Below are 12989 nucleotides of genomic sequence, written 5' to 3' on the forward strand. Positions count from 1 at the left end.
GTTTGGCGACCGTGGCCATCCTTTGCCTCATTTCTGATGTGGTCTTGCCCTGGATGCTCTCCTCTCCTCACCCCTCACCCCCATGCCTGGTCTCTTTCATTTCCTAAGTAATGAAAGTTTCTGCTCTTTCTTCAGGTATTAAGGTCAACAGAATCACCAATTCTTCAGGAAAGCCCTTCCTTCCCCCTCAACTAAGCCAAATCTTCCTATTGTACAATGGCATATAGCACTGTACACCTTCCTCTTTAGCCCTTATTACACTGCTATTTTACATTTGTTTGTGCCTTCCCCCTAGGTTTCATGAAACAAAAGTCTATTCTCAGTGGCTGATGTAAGCACTGGTACTTTTTATGCTCCATATATATTTGTAAAATAATTTCATGAATAAATTTCAATATATAAGATGCTTTTTATTACTTGATACATATATATATTGCAAAAATTATTAGTGCAATAAGGTTAATTACCATCTCCATCACATCAAATAATTACCTTTTTGTGTATATGGGGAGAACTTTTCAGATCTACTCTCACCAACTTTCCAGCATGTAAGACAATATTTTTAACTAAAGTCAACATGCTGTACATTAAATATCCAGAAATTATTCATCTTATAACTGCAAGTTTGGACCCTTTTTGCTTAATTTTTAATTTTTTTAATTGAGTATAGTTGACACACAATGTTATACCTTATGAAACTGCATTAATCCAACATTTGCAATTTTAAGAAAATCTTGATTAAGTAAAATGTCTATTCACCTATTGATTACCAGTTTGTGTTATACCTAATTCCTACTCACAATAAATCAACTCTAGTATATTTTTTTGTTGAGCTTATTTTCCTGAATGTATGTGGACTAAGTTTAAATGTATTGTATGAAACCTACTTTAATTAATATGAAAATAATAAATACTTCATAGAAAACATTTCTAAACCATTTATTCTTGGCTTTTCAACATCTGCTTGATCTTCCGCAAAATGAGAATAATACCGCCTGCTCTTTTTTTGTACTTAATAATGTATAGGAGTATTAATATACAAAGAATAAAATTACTCTGAACATTTGAAGAAAATGTGGTATAAATAATGCATTATTTCTTCTCTTGCTACAAAAGAAATTAGTCAGGGGAGGAACACTTTTACGTGTTTCAGAATGTGTTTCCATGATTATAGGTATCTTCTGATTTCTGAAAGTTCATGTAAGCCACTTCATTTCAACTGAAGACCTACACTAGCACCTACATTGTGTTGGCTAGCTGAAAGAAATCCAAAGAAATTTTGCTTTTAAGGAAAAAACCATTATCGTCCTAATGTAGGTCTTTCATAATGTAGGTTTTCTATAAAAGTGAAGAGGCATAATGTGAACTTTTGGACAACAGGGGAAACTGTATTTAAAAACAAAGCCAGGGTTCTTGCTTGAGATTATGTAATGAGATACTTGGCACTCCTGAGTCATGCTACATTACCTACCATCTTTGGGTCTGTGTTTCCCCACTGTTAAGAGGAAGGTATTACCATCTATATCACGATGTTGTTGTATTTAAAATATTATTAGGACCTTGCATTTACAGCCTCTGGGGAAATTAGCTCCAAAAATGTACCACTAAATTCTCTGTACGGCCCCAGCCCCATTCCAGAGCCTTGCTCTTTTCCAGTGGTCCTGGCTGCAGCTCTTGGCTACAGCAGGGTGTGGGGAAATAATAATGACAGCTAACAAGTGCTAAGGCTTCAAGCAGCCAACATTTAGCCCCAAGCATAACCCTTGCTTGGGGTTGGACTCACAAGTGAGGCTAAATGACATGGCTACAGTCTCCCTGCAGGTGGGATGGAGCAGAGTGAAGCAGGGAGAAGTGGCATCAGGGTCTCAGACATGAGGTAGTTAAGTGTGAAAGAGACACCAGATGAATGGTCCTGTTGGGAACTTAAGTGTCCTGATGCTGACCCCCAATGGTTTAGAAAAGTCTTAGAAAACAGCTAGATAAAGCTGTACTTTTGCAAAAATTGGTATTTATGAATTGATATTATAAAAGAACAGAGTTTACGAACTGTAACTGGGCTTTGCAGATCATGGGCACTTAATATCTGGTAAAATATTATGTCAAAATCTGAATAATAATCATTATTACTAAGTTAGGACTTTTTGTTGTTTCTTTTTTTGTCTAAAGACATACCAGATGTTCTGGTATGCACAGTATTTCTGATAATCAAAATACCTAATTTTTTGCTAGGGATTATTAGTGGTCATTAAAAAAATCTCTGATGATTTAAAGCCATGGTTTTCGACCCAAGCCCACAATCTTCATCAAGTATTCATATGTTGAAATCAGAGCGGAGCAGAAAGGAAACCAAAAGAAGAGGCACACATACATTTAATTTGTTCCTCTGAGGACTCTAATCCAGGCTCTATCCCCAAAACAATTAATGACTTAAGGTATATATTATTCTTTAGACTAGAAGTGTGTTCTTTCTAGCTTTTTATAATTAAAATAGCAAAAGAAAAGAGATTTAAGGAGGTGAATTTCCTCTGGGCATCTAGTATGAAGATTCCTCAGAAAGTTGAAAATAGAGCTACCCTACGACCCAGCAATTGCACTACTGGGTATTTACCCCAAAGATACAAATGCAGTGATCTGAAGGGGCACGTGCACCCCAGTGTTTATAGCAGCAATGTCCACAATAGCCAAACTATGGAAAGAGCCTCGATGTCCATCAACAGATGAATAGATAAAGAAGATGTGGTGTGTGTACACACACACACACAGGAATACTATGCAGCCATCAAAACCCCCGAAATCTTGCCACTTGCAATGACATGAATGGAACTAGAGGGTATTATGCTAAGTGAAGTAAGTCAGAGAAACAAGACAGAGGATCATAGGGGAAGGGAGGGGAAAAATGAAACAAGACAAAACCAGAGGGGGAGATAAACTATTAGAGACTCTTAATCTCAGGAAATAAACTGAGGGTTGCTGGAGTGGAGGGGGGTTAGTGGGATGGAGTGGCTGGGTGATGGATATTGGGGAGGGTATGTGCTATGGTGAGTGCTGTGAATTGTGTAAGACTGATGAATTACACACATGTACCCCAAAGACAAATAATACTTTAAATGTTAATTTTAATTTCCAATGGTCTCTAGCTCTTCTAGGACCCAAACAACAGAAAGCAAGACAAACAGTATGGGTACAGTAGAAGATGGGTGGTCTTTGGCAAGATGAAAATATTTCTTTTTTTCTTGATTCCTATGGCTACTATTAAAGTTGATTACAGTAGGTCTCTCAACTGTTATTTCTGCTCCAGTTTCTTCCTCATTTGGTTTATCTTTTCACTCCCTCTCGGTGGGTTCCCAGTGTCTCTGCTGTGGCCAGCAAACTGAAGTGCTCATATTTCTGGGGGACCTCTGGTCCAACAGTACAGCAATATGCCAGGGAGCATTTACAACGACATTTAAATATGACATTTCCTGGAGTGAATTTTACTCACAGGTAATGTAATGGATGCTATGGTCAGTTGCCCAGGTCCACACCCTGCACCCCCCTGAGGTATGAAGTTCTCTCTTTCACTGGCTGCTGGAGGTGTTGTCTGCCAAGGGGTCATAACCTAATCCTGCTCCAGGAGCTGTGTTCAGCGCCTGAAGCAAGGAGCTGCTTTGCCACGGGTGTGCCCGTCCCTGGGGTAGCCCATACCCAATCATCAGTCTGTGTGGAAGTACACAGGTCAGGCCCCCTTGCCTCCCTTGGGACAACCCTGAAGGGCCATCGAAACTTCTGAGCTCTGTGTGGGATTGGCTGAGGCCTGCTGTTCCGGCACCATAGTTCAGCTTTTCCTCCCTTACAGGTTCCCCAAAGCAATTCCCAGTAAGACCTCCTGAATTCATATTTTACCCCTCAGAATCCATTTCCTGCAGGAACTCAATCCACACAAGGAATGCTTTTAAAATATTATAACAGATGCAGACATGGAACAAAATTTACATGGATTTTAAAGGTAAAAGGCATGACTTCAAAGACCTTTTGACTTGCACTGAACAATATATCCCTCAGTAGGCATCTGTTGTTTTGTCTAGAAACCTTTTCCCTCTTCCTGCTTTCCACTGGGGAAGACAACCCTACGGTCTGAGTAGGGCTAACCCCATGCCTGGCACACCTCATCACCTACTCAGAAGGGTGACCACACAGCCTCCACCAGCCAGTGGGGCCCATTTTCCTGACCACAGTGACTGGTTCTTGAACAAGTACATGACTGAATTTTCCTCCAAAATACCTTGCTCCAATTATGAGAAACGACTTTCTGCTGGAGTTATTGAACTTAGAGAATGTGAGGTTTAAGCTACAGACTGTCATCTTATGTGCCTTTTAGTAAAAGCCCATCCTGAGGAGTGAGAGGGAGAAAGGCAGCCCTGATTACAGGTTTTGAGACACTGGATCCAGCTGTTTATACCCTTAGACTTACCATTTATGTGAGTCAGTAAATTTTCCAGCCATTCTATGATTGCTAATTTGAGTGGATTTCTGTTACTTGCAACTGAAAGAGTTATGATTTAATATGTCTCCTTATCCAGAAATATGAGTTCATGCTTCTGTGTCTTAGGAGTACTCTGGTCAAATAATATGAGAAACACATGGGTCCTTTCCCACCCAACCTTAATTTTACTGTTCACCAACAAAAGCCTGACTAAATGTAATCCAGATGGTCTCACTGCCACACATTTATGCATCTCCACTTTGCCTCTGGGCTGTGATAAAATCCCTAACTCCCTGCTACTAAGAAAAACTATCCACTCTGTATAATACTAAAGATAGTTTAAATGAATAGTCCAAGAGTTTCTTGTTTTCTGAATAAAAGTAGCAAAAACTAGTGCTGACGGCTTCCCAGCTGTGTGACTTTATGCAAGTCATTTAACTTCTCTAATCTTCGGCTTGTTTTCCCATCTGTAAAATGCAGATACTAATAACCACTTTTTGGACTTTGTTAATATTGCATGAAATAATAAGGAAGAAATATTGAATGTAGCCTGGCTCATGTTCAGCATTTAGTAAGTATTTGTCATTATAAGCCAATAAATATCTGTGAGGATCTGACTGAGAATACTTTTACTCCACCACAAAAACATTTTATTCTTTTATTAAATGAGACCTTTCCCTAGTTGCTTCACAAAATCAAAATCTTGACTCACAAATAAATCAAATAAAATAGTTGAGAATCTGTGAATATTATAGTTGAATAAGCCTGAACAGATGTGCAACTAGAAATCTCAGGTTTTCTAGTTAGCAGAAAAAATAAATAAGTAATATGAAAGTAAATTACATACTTTTCTAGTTTTAGTGGCAAGCTTCTGTCAATTATATTCTAGTTTCTGAATAAATTAATTTGCATGTACAAATGTAATAACAGATGCCGACTTGTGCTTGGAATATGGTGAGAAAGTTCTAAGTGAGCACCCACATGGCAATTAACTCTCTGCATATCTGACATAACCATTCTCAAACTAGCAATTAGAAGTGCTCCATGCCAACACTTTCTGTTTCTGGCATCTTAAAAAATAAACAAATAAAATCTACTCTCTGAGTCACAAGCATATCAAATGCTCAAAGAATAATTTTAATTCAATTGTGTAGATTCAACATCAGCTCACATATAAATGCCCACCCTTATAAATATAGTCATGGAGGTGTGTGGGTAGCTCAGTCAGTTAAGCATCTGCCCTCCGCTCAGGTCATGATCCCAGAGTCCTGGGATCCCAGAGTCCCAGCACCAGAGGGTGCTGGGATCAAGTTCCACATTAGGTTTCCTGCTCAGTGGGGAGCCTGCTTCTCCCTCTCCCTCTGCCTGCCATTCGCCCTGCTTGTGCCTGCTTGCTGTCAAGTAAATAAAATCTTAAAAAAAAAAAAAAATATATATATATATATATATATATTTATAAATATGTTAATAACAACATTCCCATGATGACCATTTTCCTTCATACTGTTAACCACTAAAAACTATTTATCATTTATTGATATTCCTCTATGTACTTAGTACATGTTTTTAGTTAGAAACTTCTAAAAGTGTAAAAAGGAATATGTTTTAGTAATTCCTTAAACCTTTTTTTACTCAATATACACTAATATGCTTTCAAAGAAATTACTATTAAATTCATTTCCCAAGTGACAAAATCACTAATACAAATGTTGCTTATAATAAATAGAACATGTATACCAACCACAAAGATTAAGAGCCATGACGTCCTTTCTGAGATATTTTTACCACAGAGAAAAGCAAGAAAAGGGATTTTATCTATTTGCCAGCCCAAAAGTAATATTTTGAAAATTAGGTTATAAAAAAACTTCCAGGGAACTATAGCAGTTCTTCTAATAACTGGAAGCCTCCTATGTATATTAAAGAGTTAATGGGTAATTACTAAAGATATGATTTATATTTTCATCAAGTTTTTAAAAAAATATTTTATTTATTTATTTGACGAGAGAGATAGCGAAAGCAGGAACACAAGTAGGGGGAGTGGGAGAGGCAGAAGCAGGCTTCCCACAGAGCAGGGAGCCTGATGTTGGGCTGGATCCCAGGACTCTGGAATCAGGACCTGAGATGAAGGCAGATGCTTAATGACTGAGTCACTCAGGCACCCTAATTTCATCAAGTTTTATGGCACTTTCTTAAGGATTTAACACACTCTTCTACCTGAGGGGTATGATAGGGAGAAGATAACTACCACTAAAGTAGAGAACGTCAGCATTTTACTTAATTAAATAATGTAAAATGTTAAGATACTAAACTGTAAGTTGATCATTTCTGTAAAACTGAAATTCTGAAGAAATTAGAAAAACTATACAGTCATCAAAATGTAGGAAATTATTTCTAGGTTCTATGAAAAGAGTATCATTCTTATATTCCAATATTTTTGTTAACACACAGACACACACATGCATCTACACATGTACACACATAGGCTGAGGATTTAATGACCATACACCCCAAGTAGCTGGACTCACAGTATCTCTCTATATAATCACCCTTTCAGTGCAACCACTCTGGAAAATAGCATGGAGTTTCCTCAAAAAGTTGAAAATAGGGGCGCCTGGGTGGCTCAGTGGATTAAGCCGCTGCCTTCGGATCAGGTCACGATCTCAGTGTCCTGGGATCGAGCCCCGAATCGGGCTCTCTGCTCAGCGGGGAGCCTGCTTCCCCCCCACCGTCTCTGCCTGCCTCTCTGCCTACTTGTGATCTCTCTCTCTGTCAAATAAAATAAATAAAATCTTAAAAAAAAAAAAAGTTGAAAATAGAGCTACCCTATGACCCAACAATTGCACTACTGGGTATTTACCCTAAAGATACAAACACAGTGATCCGAAGGGGCACGTGCGCCCGAATGTTTATAGCAGCAATGTCCACAATAGCCAAACTATGGAAAGAAACTAGATGTCCCTCAACAGATAAATGGATAAAGAAGATGTGTATACACACACACACACACACACACACACACACACACATCGGAATACTATGCAGCCATCAAAAGAAATGAAATCTTGCCACTTGCAATGATGTGGATGGAACTAGAGGGTATTATGCTTAGTGAAATAAGTCAGTGAGAGAAAGACAACTATCATATGATCTCCCTGATATGAAGAAGTGGAGATGCAACATGGGGAGTTTGGGGGGTAGGAAAAGAATAAATGAAACAAGCTGGGATCAGGAGAAAGACACACCATAAGAGACTCTTAATCTCACAAAACAAACTGAGGGTTGCCGGGGTAGGCAAGTAGGGAGAGGGTGCTGGGGTTATGGACACTGGGGAGGGTATGTGCTATGGTGAGTGCTGTGAAGTGTATAAACCTGGCGATTCACAGACCTGTCCCCCTGGGGATAATAATACATTACATGTTTATAAAAAAATATTAAAAAAAATAATCACCCTTTCAGTTTTTATACTCATTAAATCTTCACACCTAAAGAAATGCAGGGATAATCATAAAATGATCATTAAAAATCACAGACAATATCTGTAAATTATATCACAAAAAGCTATTTTCTTAAGAAATATAAATAAAGGGATGTGGGGGGGGGCTCAGTCAGTTACTTAACTTTCTCATATTCTCAGGTCTCATATTTGGCTCAGGTCATGATCCTAGGATCTTGAAATCCAGCCTCCCATCTTTGTAGGGCTCCATGCTAAGTGGTGAGTCTGCTTCTCCCTTGCCTTCTGCCCCTCCCCCCACTTGTGCTGGGGTAAGCACTCTCTCTTTCAAATAAATATATAAAGTCTTTAAAAAAATACAAATCAACAAGTGAAGACCAATACTCCATTAGAAAAAGGAGCAAAGGATATGAATTAGGTAACTGATAAATACAAATGCCTGCTAAGCAGATAAAAAGGTACCTAATCTCGTTCACTCATAATAAGGAGAATGTAAACTAAAACTATGGAATACAAATTTTCACCTATCATTTAGAAAACACATCGTGTCGGAAAACAGAAAATCTTACACAATGCTAAGGAAAGTGTGAATTGGTAAAACACTACTGAAGACAATTTCATACTTTATGAAAATTATAAATGCATACTTCCTTGGAACCAGCAATTCTAATTTTCCCACATATAAGATTATGAAAAACAGGTTTAGAACTTTCCATTGCAGCATTGTTTGTAATAGCAAAAAATTGGAAGTAATCTAGTAATTGTCAATGAAGGGCTGATTAAATCAATCAGAGTATATCCACACAACAGAATATTATGAAGACATAAAAGATATAAACACTATGTACAGATATGAAATGATCTCCATGATATATTATTAATTGAAAAAGGAAAGTTCAGAACAGCATAAAGAAGGAAGAAAAAATATTATATTTTTGTTAGTTATGGATAAAATATCTCCGAAAGGACGAAGAAGAAATAACAGTATATGTTGTCTATGGGACAGGGACTGTGTGGCCAGGAGGCGGAAGCAGAAGGGTATAATTTACTATTTTTGAAGAAACAGTACTCCTGGAGTGTTTCAACCTTGTAAATTTTTTTTGTTAAAATAAAGTTAATTAAATTGAAGAATTTACAGGACAAGTAAAGATTCTTTTGCAATATTTTAAGAAGGGAGTAGTGATAACAGCATAGACACCCAGGGGAGAGAGGGTAATTTAATTACTTCTGATAAGGTAAGTGCTTTGCACACTTACTAACATTCACAAAATAATAAATCAGTCAAAAAGAGACAGACATTGACACGGGCCCTGAAAAGTTAATAATGGATGATCTCATTAAAATGAACAAATGGCAACCTTACAAATAGACATCTGGTGGTAGTCCTTTCTTTCAAAACAGGGTATGTTCACCACTTGGAAAAACATAAATCCATTTTAGCTGTAGGGAGGAATTTCCAGCTAACTTAAATGCTCCATTTTTATTATTGGAGGTGTTGTGAGCAGGCATGAAGAGAATAAAAGGGAGAGAATATGAGAAAGCAGATTAAAATAGACTTCAATATGTGAATGAGACAGAGGTCTTGTGGCTTTATCTTTGTGAGTGTAGTCAAGCAGAATAAATTCGGAAGTCATGTCACATGCACCTGCCTAAATGTAACTGAATGAGGTCACTGGCAATGGTATGACACAGGTGGATCTGATTATTGGCTTCTAAGAGATGGTGGGTGGGAAATATTTGTTTTTTTTCTTTTTTCCAACCAGTTTTAGGTAATAAAATATGGTTGATTTTTTCAAAAAGATAAGAAATATTTGACAACAGTAGTCAATTCCAAAAACATTGTTTTTCCCCCAGCAACAAGAAACTTTATAGATATGTGTGTATGTGCATTTGCATGCATGTGTGTACATAATATTCCATTTTAGGTAAAATATTTGGTAATAATCTTACCTAAGATAAACTGAGCTCAAAGATTTCATCATGAAATTTTGATTTCTTATATAGGACTAATAATAATAGGACACTTAATGAAGGGTCACAGTAGTAGTTGTTGATTATGTAGTATAAAAACACTCATATAATGTTGTAAAGATTTATAATGAATCATGCTTATTTCCAATTCATTTCCTTACCCTGTAATTCTGGTATCTGGTCAAATATTAAACTGGCTTCAATCTAAGCATCTAAAGATCATCCTTTCATCACAGGATTTTTATTAAATTTAGGGTAAGATTTAACCATTCAGAAGAATTTGAATGACAAGTTTTAAAATAATGTCTAAGGATCACTTAAACATTCAGAAAATCAAGACAGTGGCATACTGCTACTATTTTTACCTTTTTTTTTTTTTAAGAACTAGATCTCATTTAAAAAATTTTTTATTTTGGGAGAGAGACAGAAACAGAGAGACAGAAAGAGGCTTTGAGTTGGGAGGGGGTATGGAGGGAGAGAGGGAATCTTAAGCAGGTTCTACACCCATTGAGGCTCAATCTCACCACCCTGAGATCATGACCTGAGCCAAAATCAAGAGTTAACTGACTAAGCCACCCAGGTACCCCTGTATTTTAATTTTTCTAGAAGTTTTTATTTTTGAGTATACTTGACACACAATGCTGTACTAGTGTTAGATGCACCATTTTGTTATTTGACAAGTTTATATATTACACTATGCTCACAAGTGTGGCTCCCCTATGTGCCCTCACATCATTATTAAAATATCATTGACTATATTTCTTATTCTGTGCCTTTTACTCTGGTGCCTTATCCATTTTGTAACTGTAAGCTTGTATCTCTCACACACCTATACCCATTTTACCCAACCCCTCACCTTCCTCCCTCCCCTCTGGCAACCATCAGTTTGTTCTCTGTATTTATAGGTCTGATTTTGCTTTTTGTTTATTTGTATTTTTTTTTTTTTTTACATTCCACTTATGAGAGGAATCATATAGTATGTATTTCTCAGTGTGAATCATTTCACTTAGCATAATGCCTTCTAAGTCCATCTATGCTGTTGCAAATGGCAAGATCTCATCCTTTAATATGGTTGCATAATATTCTATACCTTGGCTATGGTAAATAACACTACAATAAACATAGGAGTGCATATATTTTTTTGAAATAAGTGTTTTCATTTTCTTTGGGTAAATACCCTGTAGTGGAACTACTAGATCATATGGTAATTCTATTTTTAATTTTTTGAGGAACTTCCATACTGTTTTCCACAGTAGCTGCAATAGTTTGCATTCCTGCCAACAGTGCCTAAGGGTTCCATTTTCTCTACATCCTTCCCAACACTTGCTATTTCTTTTTCTTTTTTTTTTTTTTTACTTTAGCCATTCTGACAGGTGTGAGGTGATATCTCACTGCAGGTTTGATTTATATTTCCCTGATGATGAGTGATGTTGAGCATCTTATCTTTAACATGTCTCTTGGCCATATCTTCTTTGGAAAATGTCTATTCAGGCTATTTTTTAATTGGATTATTGGGTTTTTTGGGTGTTGAGTTGTAGAAGTTCCTTACATATTTTGGATCTTAACCCCTTATTTGATATATAATTTGCAAATCTGTTCTCCCATTCACTAGATTGCCTTTTTATTTTACTGATGGCTTTCTCTGCTGTACAAAAAAATTTTTATTTTGATGTGGTCCCAATAGTTTATTTTTGCTTTTGTTTCCTTTAACTTAGGAAACATATCTAGAAAATATGGCTATAGCTGATGTCAGAGAAATTACTGCCTGTATATTCTAAGATTCTTACTGTTTTGAGTCTCACATTTAGGTCACTTTTTTTTTTTTTAAAGATTATTTATTTATTTGACAGATTGAGAGAGAGAGAGAGAGAGAGAGAGATATCACAAGTGGGCAGAGAGGCAAGCAGAGAGAGAGGGGGAAGCAGGCTCCTGCTTAGCAGAGAGCCCAATGCGGGGCTCAAATCTAGGACCCCGGGATCATGACCTGAGCCGAAGGGAGAGGCTTTGACCCACTGAGCCACCCAGGCGCCCCTAGGTCACTTTTTATTTTATTTATTTTAGAGAGCAAGAGAGTATGGGGAGAAGGGTAAAGGGAGAGGATGAGAGGGACAAACAGACCCCTTACCCAGCACAGAGCCCAACACAGGGCTTGATCCCAGGACCCCAAGATCATGACCTGAGCCAGAACCAAGAATCAGATGCTTAACTAAATGAGCCACCTAGGTGCTCCTCACATTTAGGTCTTTAATCCATTTTTGAGTTTTCTCTGTGTGTGTGTGTGTGTGTGTGTGTGTGTATATGGTGTTAGAAAGTGGTCCAGTTTCATCCTTCTACATGTAGCTGTCCAGTTTTCCCTACACTATTTGTTGAAAAGACTGTCTTTTCCCCATTGTGTACATTTTCTTCCTTTGTCATAGATTAACTGACCATATAGTCATGAGTTTATTTCTGGGCTCTCTATTCTACTCCATTGATCTGTGTGTCTATATTTGTGCCAGTTATCAAACTGTTTTAATTACAACAACTTTGTAGGACATCTTGAAATCTGGGGTTGTGATACTTCTGACTTTGTTCTTTCTCAGGATTGCTTTTTGTTAGCCGGGGTCTTTTGTGGATCCATACAAATTTTAGGATTATTTATTCTAGTTTTGTGAAGAACACTGTAGGTATTTTGATAGGATTTCACTGAATTTGTAGATTGCCTTGGGTTATATGGCTATTTTAACAATATTAACTCTTCTAATCCGTAAGCATTTAGTATCTTCCCATTTATTTGCATCTTTAGTTTCTTTCATCAGTGTTTTAGATTTTTCACCTCTTTGGATATAGGTTTATTCCCTGGTATTCTGTTATTTTTGGTGTAATTGTAACATGTTTTTAAAATTTCTCTTTCTGCTACTTCATTATTAGTGTATAGAAACAATACTGATGTCTGGGTATTCTGTATCTTGCTACTTAACTGAATTTGTTTATTACTTCTAGTAGTTTCTAGATGGAGTATTTAGGGTTTTCTATGTATAGTATCATGTCTTCTGCAAACAATGAAAGTTTTACTTCTTCTTTACCAATATGGATGCTTCTTACTTCTTTTTCTTGTCTGATTGT

The 12989-nt window shown here is 37.0% G+C and overlaps 1 protein-coding gene across 4 annotated transcripts in view; it reads right to left on the reverse strand.

The window, feature by feature from the left end:
- SPIRE1 (spire type actin nucleation factor 1) overlaps nucleotides 1-12989 on the reverse strand; it is a 188822-nt gene that overhangs the window by 66986 nt on the left and 108847 nt on the right. The gene's annotated exons all lie outside the window — the stretch shown is intronic.

The sequence above is a fragment of the Mustela nivalis genome (genome assembly GCF_964662115.1).
Source record: "Mustela nivalis genome assembly, chromosome: 14".
Classification (NCBI taxonomy): domain Eukaryota; kingdom Metazoa; phylum Chordata; class Mammalia; order Carnivora; family Mustelidae; genus Mustela; species Mustela nivalis.